Consider the following 13,662-nt stretch of genomic DNA (forward strand, 5'->3'; position numbering starts at 1 on the left):
GTCATATCATTTTGTTCACCCACCTTGTGTTGCATTGCATACCATGTTGTTCGTCTCACCCTTGCATTGCATTGCAAGTTGTATTTAAAAAAAAACTCTTTTTAAAAAAACATTGACTAGCCTCACTTTTGAGATCCTAAAACCCTTAGGAAAACCACTCATAGAGCAATCCTAAAACCATAGGTTATGTTTTTCTTTCAAAAAAAAATCTAACTTTTGTTTCTCTCTAGTTTTTTTAAAAAAACGACCTTAGATAGAATTTCTATACCCAACACTCTCTCTTCAAAATTTTTGTTTTAAGCCAAAAATATAGGAAACCCATAAACCTACTTCTAAAACCTTGTTAGCTCGGTTTCTTGGTCCTTTTCGATAAATAACCTTTTCATTGACAAAAGCCTCACTTCTTATGAAGTTTCGCGAAGGCTTTTTGTCACTCTTAGCAATTGTTTTTGAATAAGCTAGTTGCGGAACGACATCGAAAGGTCCTTTCAACCTTGCTAACACTTGTTTTTGCTAACTTTGCATTTGTCCTTTGCATCCATTCCATTGTTCATGCCCTCATTTTGCTAGCTTGGTCTCAATCTTTTTGATGTATGCTTTCCTATCCATGTAATGCTTATCATGATAGCATTTATCTTTTGCAATCTTGTGTAAACGTGGTGTTTAAACTTGTTTGCGGACCTCCATCTTTAAGCTCTTTTGACCAAGATAGCAATCCATTTTCCTCTCATTCGCATACACACACCTCCCACTTGCATTCACATACACCCATTAGGTTTAATTTTCACTAGACTAACTATGCCACAAGTTAAGTATCTTAGGGGATGTTTTTGGTTTGTTGGTAATTGTTTCTACTCCCAACTGTCACCTTGGGGGTAGATTGTGCACTTCAATTGTTTTGCAGGCATGACAAAGTGTTCCCATGAATTCGTGATCAAAGAAGAAATCAAATTCGTCAACACCTCCAAAGTTCGAGAGCAAGCCCCACTGTTTTCATCAAATTTTGCACATGGACAGAGATGTACAAGGAAGAAAAAGTTGATATTCAGAAGCTCCATGAAATTTCCGTTCCAACGCATCCAAGATCATTGAATTTGAAGACCCGTACAAGGAGATATGGCAAGAACATTGGACGTTGCGCGTTCTGAAATTCGTCGGGACAGATTGCAGCGCTGGGATGAAATGGACATAACTCTCTTGTTCAGAATCAATTTTGGGCGAATGAGGACTCGTTGAAAAGGAAAATTCATGCACTTCGCAATGGAGCAATGTTTCAGTACATGTTCTGTTGTGGAAATTGAAAGAAAAAATTCGTGAAGATGAGGTAGCAATGGGACAACGAGGAATTGAAGGAGGCGACGACGATGTGATGCAATGATTGGGACCATGACGTAGTATAAGAAGAAGTTGAAGAAAATTGAGGCAACAAAGGTGAAGACACAATGAAGATGATATTCATACACATGAGGGAAGGACTTCCAGAATTGCAAGATGGTCCATCTTCTCCTTCCACGTCTAGCATCATGCTAATCATGGGGGAGGATTTCGTGGACAAGGAAGAAATATCTCATGGAGTAAGATAATCACGGTTGCCACAAGATGCTCATGATTCTTCTTACATGCTTAGCACAATGCTTAAGTATGGGGGAGGCCGCGCTACACTTCATTATGAGCATCGAGAAGGACGGTAATTCTTTCTCAACTCTCTCTTTTTCTAAATGCTTGTACATATATGCCTTCAACCATAGATGCAATCTTTGTATATCTCTCCCTATAATAACATGGCTACTAGGAGTACAACCTAGATTTGTTTTTGTTTTCAATGAATGATAAGCACCAACACCTTGTGCTCACCACGATGATATTCTTATATGCTCTTGCTTATGGAAAAGTGATGAAAGTTGCTGCTTTATTTTACCTACGCTATGTTGTATATGACATGACCATTTGCTCTCAATTAAATGGAATTAAAATGATTAAAATACCGGCTCTTTTATTTGTGGAGGTTAAATGACTAAATTCTAGACCCACATATTCTATGTTGCTCTTTGTTTAAGTCTACCGATGACCTTACACCTTGTGTTGTTTAATTTGAAAACTTAATTCCTATGTTATCTACATTTGTGAATCTCTTGCAAAGTTCTACCTACCAAAGCCTATACATACATATTCTTTCATGATGAAACCTTTAGATTGCAAACTTATATTTTGATGAGTTGAATTAAAATTGATTTCTTTGGTATGAGACTAAGAAGCTGGTCATTCCATTTTTTTTGTGTAACCTTCTTTTTGCTAGCCTATTTATCCATGCATTGTGAGTTTCTACTTCAGGAATTTTGCAAACCTCGCTGGATATCCACCCTAAACCAAAAATATCTTTTTGTGATTACCTCCTTGACCGCAACCCAATTTGAGTATGGATTACCATTTTGACGGAATCAAAAGAATCAAGGGCACCATATAAAGAAAAGTTTTGGGAGACAAGGCTCCCCGGAGATTCAAGAGGTTCTACAAAGAAGAAGGTGAATTTGAGATACTTACCCTAACTAGTTGGTTCTCCCACTGTTCATACTCGAGGACGAGCATTCGTTCAAGCATGGGGGGATGGCTGGGTAAGTATTCTATGTTATCAAAAGTTCTAAGGAGCAAAAAGAAAGAAAAGAAAGAAAGAAATAAAAAAGAAAAGAAAAATAAAAGAAAAAAAGAAGAATAAAATGCTCCTTAGCTATTTTTGGCTTCATTAATTTTCCAAGTTACTTTGAAGAATTATTCCATACTCAAATCTTTCAACCATGTGCAATCTGATAACGAGAACTTCATTTGTGTCTCGGGATCATCCATTTGCCACTTACACATGTCCACCTATCTAAATGTGTGTGTTTCATCTTTCTCCCTCTCCAACATTATTTTCCAATGGCCTTTTTGACTAGTCTTAGTAAATCCAATAGATCTCACTCTTAGTTTGACCTACCAAGCTCCACATATAATATTTTGCTAGTATTGTTTTTACCTACCAAGCTCCACATAAGCCTTCCACTTTTATATATGAGTAGAATAGGTTGAAGACAATCTAATGTAGGCTTGAGCGACTTGATGAGATGAGTATTTCCATGATCTTTTGCAAGAGAACCTCACTTATGTTTGATATGCATTCTTTTGAAAACACTTCACGATGAAACAAGTTAAAGGTTTGAAGTTCGTTTAAGTTTGAGAGCATTGTATTTATTTACTATTGTGGCTTGTTCTTTAATTGCTAGACAATCTTCCATAATGAAAAAGTAGCCGGTCACAACATGAACTTAAATGCTAAATACTTGAGAGAGCAATATGTCTTGTTATGTATGACTAAGTGCAGAGAGGACATTGAGGGGCAACACTGATTTCTTTATAAGCAAAGCTCCTAGACTCACTCGAGGACGAGCAAGATTTAAGCATGGGGGAATGTTGGCGCTCCTTAAGTACCCATTTTATCACTAGTTTATCCTTGATAATGGCATGAATTTAATATCAAAATCACTAACCATCCTAATCCCGGCCTAATTATTGGTCCTTTTCACATTTGCACATATATTTTGAAGGAACTTCGTTTTTGCAGGTTTTTGGCCTATTTTGGAGCATGAAACGACGAGGCTCGTGATCGAGCGCTAACACGGAGAAAGACGAAGGCCAAAGCCCAAAGGAAGGACCAAAGCCCATGTTGATTAGAAGCCCATTCATGCACATCCATCCTCCAAGAGAGCCCAAAGGACCAAGCCCACAAAGATGAGATCAAGATACTTTGGGATTAAGCAAAGCAAATAAAGATTTAAGGAAGGATTCCCTATCCTATCCTTTACTTAAAGATATCTCCAAGATAACGACGTTCAAAGGGGTGCAATCGTGAAGGACATAAACTCTAGAAGATGTGAGGAGTCTACACGCGAAAGATGAGACCGAGGCGGGCCCGAAAGAGGGTAGGCCGGCCGGCCTAGGCCCATGAGGCCGGCCGGCCTAGCCCGTTTCCGAGGCGGTTCGGCATCCCCTTCGACCGGTGGCTTCCTCGGCTTATAAATAGCTCGCACCTTATTCAACTCGGGGAATCAGTCCAGCCAGAACTCGACAAAAACCTAGGGCCAAGGCCGGAGGGAGACGACGGCCGCCGCAAGTCTTCGAAGGTACCTAGGAGATGGCTTAGGCCACCCCTAGCCTCCATGGCCTCCCTGCGAGGTTGTGCCATAGTGGAGTTCGGGAGTCATCCCCAACATTCGTCGGGGTATGTACACACACGATGGTGATATCAATCTACTCTTTATTCTAGTTGTCTCGACTCTGGTCTACTTCAATGCATGCTTTCTTTCTCATATGTGATGCATCCATATGTTCATAGTAAGATTAGATCTATTCGTGGTGATTAGTCTATATCTTGCGGATACGTGGAGGTAGCGTGTTTTAGCTAGTTGGTTGATTACCCCGGTGTGGTGACAGCATGGCGGAGGGAAAAGTCCTAGCGACGACATGATGTGGAATAGGATCGATGGTGAGTATCATGGGAGTCATGGCGCGGCCACCAAGAGGAGGAGCTTCGAGTAAGAGCACTTGGTGGGCATTTGGGGTAAAGCTTTGGGAAACCTTAGGAGTCGACACGCACCTCGCACCGGTGACCTTGGGAAAGTAGGCCGCTTGCGAGCCACCTTTCTGAGATATGATTTCGTGTACCTTTAGTTGAATTGCAATCTATGTTTTGATCACCTTTTTGACTAGAACTGTACCTAGAGATGATAGGCCCTAACTCTTTGGTTGTGTTATCTCATCTACGGTTGTGGGTGTGATGAACACTTATACTTCATTCATATCTATCAAGTGTTCAGTTTATATGCAATCTTCGCTTCATGTTTAGGATAGGTTCGATAGATTAGATGGTAAACTCTAGTCGGTTTGCTTCCGATCCACGGATTGATAAACCTTGGTGGAGTACTCTAAGGGAAAAGCTACATGATCCTTGCGCTTGCGGTACGTAAATTGGGGCTCTAAGGAGCATCAACAGCTGCGATATCACCGCTGATAGGCAGGTCGATCTCTGTCCCCTGTACCCCCTTCTCCCTGATTTACTTCTCACCTTAATTTTTCTCTCTTAGATCTAGGGAGTACGGGCTTGACTTGAGCCGGAGCAGCCGAGACCAGCAACGTGCTGGGCGAGACGCTCTTTCTCCTACTCCGGTGGTGCTCCTCCATGCAGAAAACCGGCAGCTCGGGTTCAGCTTCAGCCTCAGGCGGACGAGCAATAGCAGGCCGCGACTGGCGGATGGGGCGGCGGGACAAGCAGATGGGCGGCGAGGAAGGGTGCCACGACTGGGTCCTACGGATGGAGTCAGCAAGAATCGGCCATGACAGGCGGCACAGAGACGGCCGTGACGAGCGCCGCAACTGGCGGCGTGACGGGTGCAGCAGACGGACACCGGCGGATGGGTGGCGGCCGGAGAAAAAAGAACTGGTGGATGTGCAGAAAAAAGAGACGTAAGAAAAAAAGTCACCGTAGTGCCATCTAGTGCTGCTGGCACACCGATAATGTTCATAAATGAGTTATAGTATCGGTGGGTCAGCAGTAGTAGATGGCGCTACGGTGACTTTTTCTTAACTATCTTTCTCTTTGGCTTTGGAGGAGAGGTGGTGGTGTGTTTCATTGCAAGTTTTCTCCATGTGTCCAAGCTGTTTGCACCTTTTACATCTCGTCGTTCTCATTCCATTTCCACCTTTTGCAGCTGATTTGTACCTTCTCACCCTTGGTCTACCAGCCACCCTTTTCAGAATTGGGGGCCACAACTTGAACCCAGGGTTCACTTGAGGCCATTGTTTTTTATCTGTCATCGGCTTCACAGCCTTATCATAAGCTTTTTTAAACTTCGCCACAGAGTAATATTCATAAACATAGTCTGCAATTTTTATAACCTCGAATTGAAGTGATAATACACAAAGCATATGTACATGGTAAACCGGTAACTTACCAACGCCTACAAGTGCATGTCCTCTCCTGAAGATCAACAACATTTCTTCAATGAACCAGATCTCTTGTGACACCTTCTACCTCACCCAACATCTCATCATTTTTGCCACCATATTTGTGTGAATACCTCCATACATATTTCAGGCCCCTATTCCTTTCGTTGAGGTCCTTCATAATGTTAGGTAGTATCCTGCCTTCAAGCTCCTTGGAAATTCTTCTTCTTAAGAACATTTGTTCCATGCATAGTTGTCTAATTGTATCCATAAGTTCAACCACATGCATGGATTTTGCATGTCTAATCCAGCAATTGAATGTTTCAGCTATGTTATTTGTGACATAGTAACACTTACTTGCTTCAGAAAACTGGTGCCTTGTCCGAAGGTGCTTATGGTTATCATGTATCCACTTCATGGCTTCAAGACATGCTTCTTTCATCAGATTGAAATGCTCTTCAAACCTGTGTCTTTGATAAGATCTACATGCTAGCCACAAGTGTTTCTCAAAGACCTCTCCACGAAATCTCTTTTGGAAATTTGCAACTAAATGACTCATGCACTCTTTATGCTCAACGCCACTTGTAAATACTTGAGTAAAAGCAGAATCAATACCTTTTCCAGCATTTGTTGAGATCACAAGTCCAAGAGGTAACCCAATAGCTTGATAAAGTCTGCTAAAAAACCAAGACCAATTGTCAGTTGTCTCTGAACCAAACACACCATAACTCACTGGAAACATCCAATTGTGCCCATCAATAGCAGTTGCATATGCAAGTTGGCCCCTCCATTTTCCAGTCAAATGTGTGGAATCCACGCCAAAGGAAAGGCCTGCAGCCATTTAAAAAATCATCCACACAGGCTTTCAAGGCAATAAACATTCTTGTTAATCTCATTTTTTTCCCAACTTCCTCATATTTAATGTCCACAAGGCTTCCAGAATTTGTTTTCTCTATCTCAGCCTTGAAACTAAAAGTATGCTCAAAGCTATCATCCCACTTCCCTTTGAGTTGTTCCACCATATTTCTTCCATCCCATACCACACAATATGATAGTTGCAAGTAATACTATTCTTCTAGTCGGGTTTTAAGTGCTTTAACCCCAATTGTAGGATCCTTTGCAAGCCAATCAAGAACCCTCTCTCTAACCCAATGATTACTTGCCATGTTGTTCTTTTCAACCTTTCCAGTGCTTTGGCAAGTGTGTGGTTCAGGTATCTTCTTTATCTGTAAATAATGCAAACAAAAATCTGTTCACAAAAAGTATAAAAAATCAGTACATAAAAAAGGTAAAAAGGGTAAAAGAACCATTAGTACCTTCCAAGTCTTTTCATCCTGCAATTGTGATACATGTATCGTCCACTTGCACCCTTCAGCTTTACAATAACCTCTATACTTTGTTGACTCAGAATAGGAAGTTGCAATTTTATATTCACCTTTTATTGCATACTGCCTAATAGATTTCTTAAAAGTATCACCATCCCCAAAAGTTATACCTGTTGACGACCAAAATTGGCATTCGACAATACCGACCGGTCAGACCGGTACGCCCTAGCGGTCTGACCGGTCAGACGCTGTAGTCGGTCCGGCAGCAGCCGACCGATCTGACCGGTAGGGTCGACCGGTCTGACCGGTCCAAGTGGAATCCGAGTACAACTAGGGTTTTTAATAGATTTAGATCTTGTAATAGCATTTCTTGCGGGATAAGTCCACCCCACCCTATAAATATAAAGGGTCACGGCCGATTAGGGTATCCAATCGATCAAATACAAAAACTTTTATCTTTTTACTTTCTTTTTACCCTAGCTTTTTCCCATATACTATCTGTTGTTCCTCCTTCGTCTCTACGTCGATTGAGGGCGTTCTAGGTGGCCTGCCGACCCTAGAACAACCCTGCGTGCGCCTGCCCCGACGAATCCTTCCCGGGCGACGTTCGTTGGTTTCGCCGCCGGCCTGTCCGGCGACAACCGGTCTGACCGGTATACCCAACCGGTCTGACCGGTCTAAGCATCAGCGCTGCGTTGTGCCGTCGCTCGCTGCGCGTTCAAGCGTTTTCGTGTGTTGGCTCTAGTTCTGCGCCAACATATTTTGGCGACTCCGCTGGGGAAGAAAAAAATAAATTGGTTGCCATGACCGGTATTCCTAAACCTAGTGAAGTTGATTCTGCCAATATCCGGAGGCCGAATGTTCAACAACTTCCGGCTGAGCATCAGAAGATTCTTGATGACATCCAGAAGAAGATCAGAGAAGAGAAGAGAAGGAGATCCAGAGGCTAGAAGAAGAAGCCATGAACCAGTACATCTCGCACTTCTCCATCGACCGACAAGGGAAGATCATGACGGATGACGCCTTCGATGCTTCACAATTTGAGGTAAAATTTGATGAGGATAAACAGTCTGCTTTTGATTCAGAAGTAACTAATATGATAGATAGTGTTGTTGCTTCTCATGTAAATAATAAGTTGGAATTTATTGGTCAAAATATGCATGATATGTTTGATGACCGTTTTAGCCGAATTGAAATACATCTTGGTATGAAGTCTGTCGGTAATAATACATCTACATCTAATACCGATAAGACGATGCGTGGTTCGGCAATTCTAACTAATAATGCTATTGCGACTAATTCGGCTAATCAGCATAGTCGAATTAATTATAATGCATCACCTAATGTCAATGTGCCATATAGGGCAGCAAGTTCGTTGCGACATTCTACACCGCCGACCCTAGAACAACCCTGCGTGCGCCTGCCCCGCGGATCCTTCCTGGGCGACGTTCGTTGGTTTCGCCGCCGGCCTGCCCGGCAACAACCGGTCTGACCGGTATACCCAACCGGTCTGACCGGTATACCCAACCGGTCTGATCGGTCTGAGCATCAGCGCTGCGTCGTGCCGTTGCTCGCTGCGCGTTCAAGCGTTTTCGTGTGTTGGCTCTAGTTCTGTGCCAACATATTTTGGCGACTCCGCTGGGGAAGAAAAAAATAAATCGGTTGCCATGACCGGTATTCCTAAACCTAGTGAAGTTGATTCTGCCAATATCCGGAGGCCGAATGTTCAACAACTTCCGGCCAAGCATCAGAAGATTCTTGATGACATCCAGAAGAAGATCAGAGAAGAGAAGGAGAAGGAGATCCAGAGGCTAGAAGAAGAAGCCATGAACCAGTACATCTCGCACTTCCATCGACCGACAAGGGAAGATCACGACGGATGACGCCTTCGATGCTTCACAATTTGAGGTAAAATTTGATGAGGATAAACAGTCTGCTTTTGATTCAGAAGTAACTAATATGATAGATAGCGCTGTTGCTTCTCATGTAAATAATAAGTTGGAATTTATTGGTCATAATATGCAGGATATGTTTGATGACCGTTTTAGCCGAATTGAAATACATCTTGGTATGAAGTCTGTCGGTAATAATACATCTACATATAATACCGATAAGACGATGCGTGGTTCGGCAATTCTAACTAATAATGCTATTGCGACTAATTCGGCTAATCAGCATAGTCGAATTAATTATAATGCATCACCTAATGTCAATGTGCCATATAGGGCAGCAAGTTCGTTGCGACATTCTACACCGCTGAACTTTGCTCAACCTACTAGTACAGCGATCACAAATCGGCCTAATGCTGATGATGTTGGATCATGTAGTATTAAAGAAGAGGTGATGAAGATATTTCGGCAAACCTTTGGTATAGAACCTAAAGCCAAATGCCGAACTTATCAAAGACCATACCCTGAGAATTACGATTATGTTGCATATCCTCAAGGGTTTAAAATTCCTGAATTTGTTAAATTCACTGGTGATGATAGTAGAACTATATTGGAGCATATTGGTCAATTTATTATACAATATAGTGAAGCTAGCACTAATGACATTTAAAAATTGAGGTTATTTCCTTTATCTCTATCGGGTGCTGCATTTACTTGGTTTATTTCATTGCCACCTAATTCAGTTTTCACTTTTGCTGATTTAGAGCAGAAATTCCATGATTATTTCTTTACTGGTGAAACTGAATTGAGATTGTCACATCTTTCATCGGTTAAACAAAAAATACATGAAGGTGTTTCTGAGTATATTAGAAAATTTAGAGATACTAGAAACCAATGTTATAGTTTGACAATTTCTGATAGAGATTTGGCTGATCTAGCTTTTGCTGGTTTACTTGATTTTCATAAAGCAAATCTAGAGGGACAACAGTTCCTAGATGTTAGTCAAGTCCTACAAAAGGCTCTGGCTAATGAAAGCCGAGCTAAAGAAGCTAGAGACTCTCAAAAGTCCAATGAAAAACCTAATCGTTCTGTTTATGTGCTTGGGTGTGATTCCAATGGTTTGGACGATGAAGGTAAATATATTTATACCGCTGACTTTGTTTGGCCCTCCAATGATAAACCTTGCGTTTGCGGTTCTCTTAAGCCGATTCATAATGATTGGCAAGAAAGATTTGCTTTTGATATATCCAAATGTGATAGGATATTTGATGAATTATATAAGAATGGATACATCAAGATATCGCATGTCATACCGCCGCTTGAAGAATTAAAGCGGCGAGCTTATTGCAAATTTCATAATACTTTCTCTCATGCGACTAATGATTGCAATGTGCTTCGAAGGCAAATTCAATCGGCTGTTAACGAAGGCCGAATAATTGTTCCACAAATGAAGGTGGATCAGAATCCTTTCCCTGCACATACACATGTGCTTGAATTGAGTAATCCTAATGTTTTAATTCGGCCAAATCAAGCCGAATCAACAAAAAGAAAAAATATAATTATTGGTGAAGAGAGGTCTGAGCCTTCGAAATCTCATCAGGAAGCTCCAGCAAAGAAGGTCCCTAAAGATTCGTTGAAGAATTCAGTACTCGGGGGGCAAGAACAGAAGAAAGGCGCCAGATCTGCTCAGACCGGTTTGACCGGTCGCTCAGGAAATTCTGGAAAGAATTCCAGAAACAAGAAAGAAAAAGGAAGGCCGAGTTTTAAATAACTCTTGGCCAAATATGAGAAGAAAGGAGTCGTCCAGAAGCAGAGGGGGCGGGCGGACAAAGTCAAGGATACAAAGCCATCATCGTCTCAAGAGCAATCGAGTTTGAGCCAAGGAAATTCATTTAATGGACCGATTGTTCCATGGTATTGCTGGTATCCTTGTTATATGCCTTTGGATTATAGTAGGATGCACATGTAGTCATATTATATTCATTATCCTCCTATATATCCAAGCTTTGCTTCGCAAAGACTAATTAGGGATAATCTAGTCAGAAAGGACATTGATTGCAGCAAAAGAGGAGGCTGCAAAGGATGCGCAAGAAAGAGTCCATGGAACAGCAAGCGGAGGTTATACCAGCATGGTCGGCGACTATGAAGCAGGTATGGAAGCCCAAGCAAGTTGTTTCATCATCAGCTTGAGGAAGAAGCAAGATACGGCCGATAAATTGTTATCGACCTTAGACAATTTTGGTCTAGAAGAGTGTTCTTTGGCACGCAAGCTTTGCCAAAGAACAGGGGGGCATATGTTGACGACCAAAATTGGCATTCGACAATACCGACCGGTCTGACCGCTACACCCTAGCGGTCTGACCGGTCAGAAGCTGTAGTCGGTCCGGCAGCAGCCGACCGGTCTGACGGTAGGGTCGACCGGTCTGACCGGTCCAAGTGGAATCCGAGTACAACAAGGGTTTTTAATAGATTTAGATCTTGTAATAGGATTTTTTGCGGGATAAGTCCACCCACCCTATAAATATAAAGGGTCACGGCCGATTAGGGTATCCAATCGATCAAATACAAAACTTTTATCTTTTTACATTCTTTTTGCCCTAACTTTTTTTCCATCTACTATCTGTTGTTCCTCCTTCGTCTCTACGTCGATTGAGGGCGTTCTAGGTGGCTTGCCGACCCTAGAACAACCATGCGTGCGTCTGCCCCGACGGGTCCTTCCCGGGCGACGTTTGTTGGTTTCGCCGCCGGCCTGCCCGGCGACAACCGGTCTGACAGGTATACCCAACCGGTCTGACTGGTCTGAGCATCGGCGATGCGTCGTGCCGTCGCTCGCTGCGCGTTCAAGCGTTTTCGTGTGTTGGCTCTAGTTCTGCGCCAACAATACTGACTTGTATTGTTGGGTTCTCTAATTCAGTTGCATGGGTAATTGTGTCACAACCCCATTCATCCTCCACAACCAAGTCATCCTCCAAATTAACACACTCTATGTCATCCTCCAAACTTGCTGATTCAGAATCAAATCCATCAGAAAGCAAAGTTTTGAAAGGATCCTCATCATCTAGGCCCACATACTCTACATCATCATCTACCCAAGCAATTTCGGTGCTGCTCTGAACGGGAGGCTCTAAAAGGGATGGTGACATTTCAATTGGAGATTGTGCACTAATCTGGGTGGCTAGGGCATCAGTGCTTTCCTGCAACAAACGAGGCATGCTCTGCTGCCGCTCAATATCATGCATGGAATCAAACTCATCCTTTTTCATAACACAAATTTGCAATGAGAGCCTCGTTAGATCCCAATACATGTCAATTGCTTGAAGAATTAATTTCTTCATAAAGCCGACTCATTTTGTTCCAAAAGGTGACACACAACTTGTGTTTATGGCCAAGTTTAATTTCAGTACCAATGTCAAATAGCAAATCACTCCAATTTGTGCTATGTCTGTCTAAAATCTTAGTAATGTTGCATGCATTACAATACCCGCGAGTGCCATCATCATTAAACTTCACGTAAGCAGCACCTATACGCACAGCAAGTTTGTAGGACTACGGAACAATGGCACAACTCGAAACAGTTTATTTACCAAATAGAAGCCCATAGTTTGCTCTAACTCTAGGGGGAAATGACAGAAAACTTACCCATCAGCAATACATGAAAGATCGGCTTGATCCTGCGAGAAAATGTCACTAAGGAATTCAGGGGTCTCCATCTTCTACCTATTGCTACTGAAATCACCAAGATTGGTCGCTTGGAGAGCCTGATGCAATCAATGCCGAATACGGGCGTCAGAACGGGCTCCATGCGCCCATGCTCGCGCGCTAGGAGGGGCTCCAGTCGCCCACGGTCGCGCGCGGCGAGGGGCCCCTACGCACGCTCCCGCTTGCCCCGAGCTGGCCCCCGCATGCCCGCGCTGGCCGCCGGCGCTACCAGGCTCGGCGCACCGGACCAGCGGGCGACCGGCCGGAGGCCTGAACGGGCCAGCAAAAAAAAAAAAGGGGGGGGGGGGGGGGTGGCGTGGCGCACCTGTAGGAGTGTGCCGCCGCCGGTCTTGCAGGAAGCATTGCTGCTGGCCGACCAGCAGTGGAAGAGTGTAGATTGGAGCAGATAGATTCGAAGGGATGGGTGTGTCACTAGTGGGGGGCAATTTGGTCATTTTGCAATCCTTCTCCATTAATAGAAATAAACAATCGATTTTAGTGTCTTGTGGCAAATTATCCTGATCGAAGAATGTTTATAGGTAAATAGAGATTTTTTTCAGTGGCTTGCAGCAAATGCCACAATTGAAGAATGTCTCCCAGCAAATTGTTTAATCAGGGTTAATACGGAGCCAAGAAAAAAACCCCGACAAGAAAATGGAAAAGGATTAATTAGATTTGTGCCATTATAATTTCTTCGTTTTTGAAACACACCATTACTATTCAACAAACTATGTCACTGCCATTATAACTTTGCACATGTTTGAGATACGCCATTG

At 42.8% G+C, this 13,662-nt stretch overlaps 2 long non-coding RNA genes across 2 annotated transcripts; both read right to left on the reverse strand.

Annotated features, from left to right (window-relative positions):
* Positions 1-5,895: 5,895 nt before the first annotated feature.
* On the reverse strand, positions 5,896-10,583 carry LOC120665944. The gene is made up of 3 exons (XR_005671460.1): positions 9,561-10,583; positions 7,290-8,697; positions 5,896-7,199 (listed from the first exon to the last, which is right to left on the reverse strand). It is a non-coding gene; the product is annotated as an uncharacterized LOC120665944 (long non-coding RNA).
* Positions 10,584-12,487: 1,904 nt separating this feature from the next.
* On the reverse strand, positions 12,488-13,317 carry LOC120665943. Its single transcript, XR_005671459.1, has 2 exons — positions 13,212-13,317; positions 12,488-12,945 (listed from the first exon to the last, which is right to left on the reverse strand). It is a non-coding gene; the product is annotated as an uncharacterized LOC120665943 (long non-coding RNA).
* Between the last annotated feature and the right edge of the window lie 345 nt (positions 13,318-13,662).

This window comes from Panicum virgatum, chromosome 3N, assembly GCF_016808335.1.
Source record: "Panicum virgatum strain AP13 chromosome 3N, P.virgatum_v5, whole genome shotgun sequence".
In the NCBI taxonomy this organism is placed as follows: Eukaryota; Viridiplantae; Streptophyta; class Magnoliopsida; order Poales; family Poaceae; genus Panicum; species Panicum virgatum.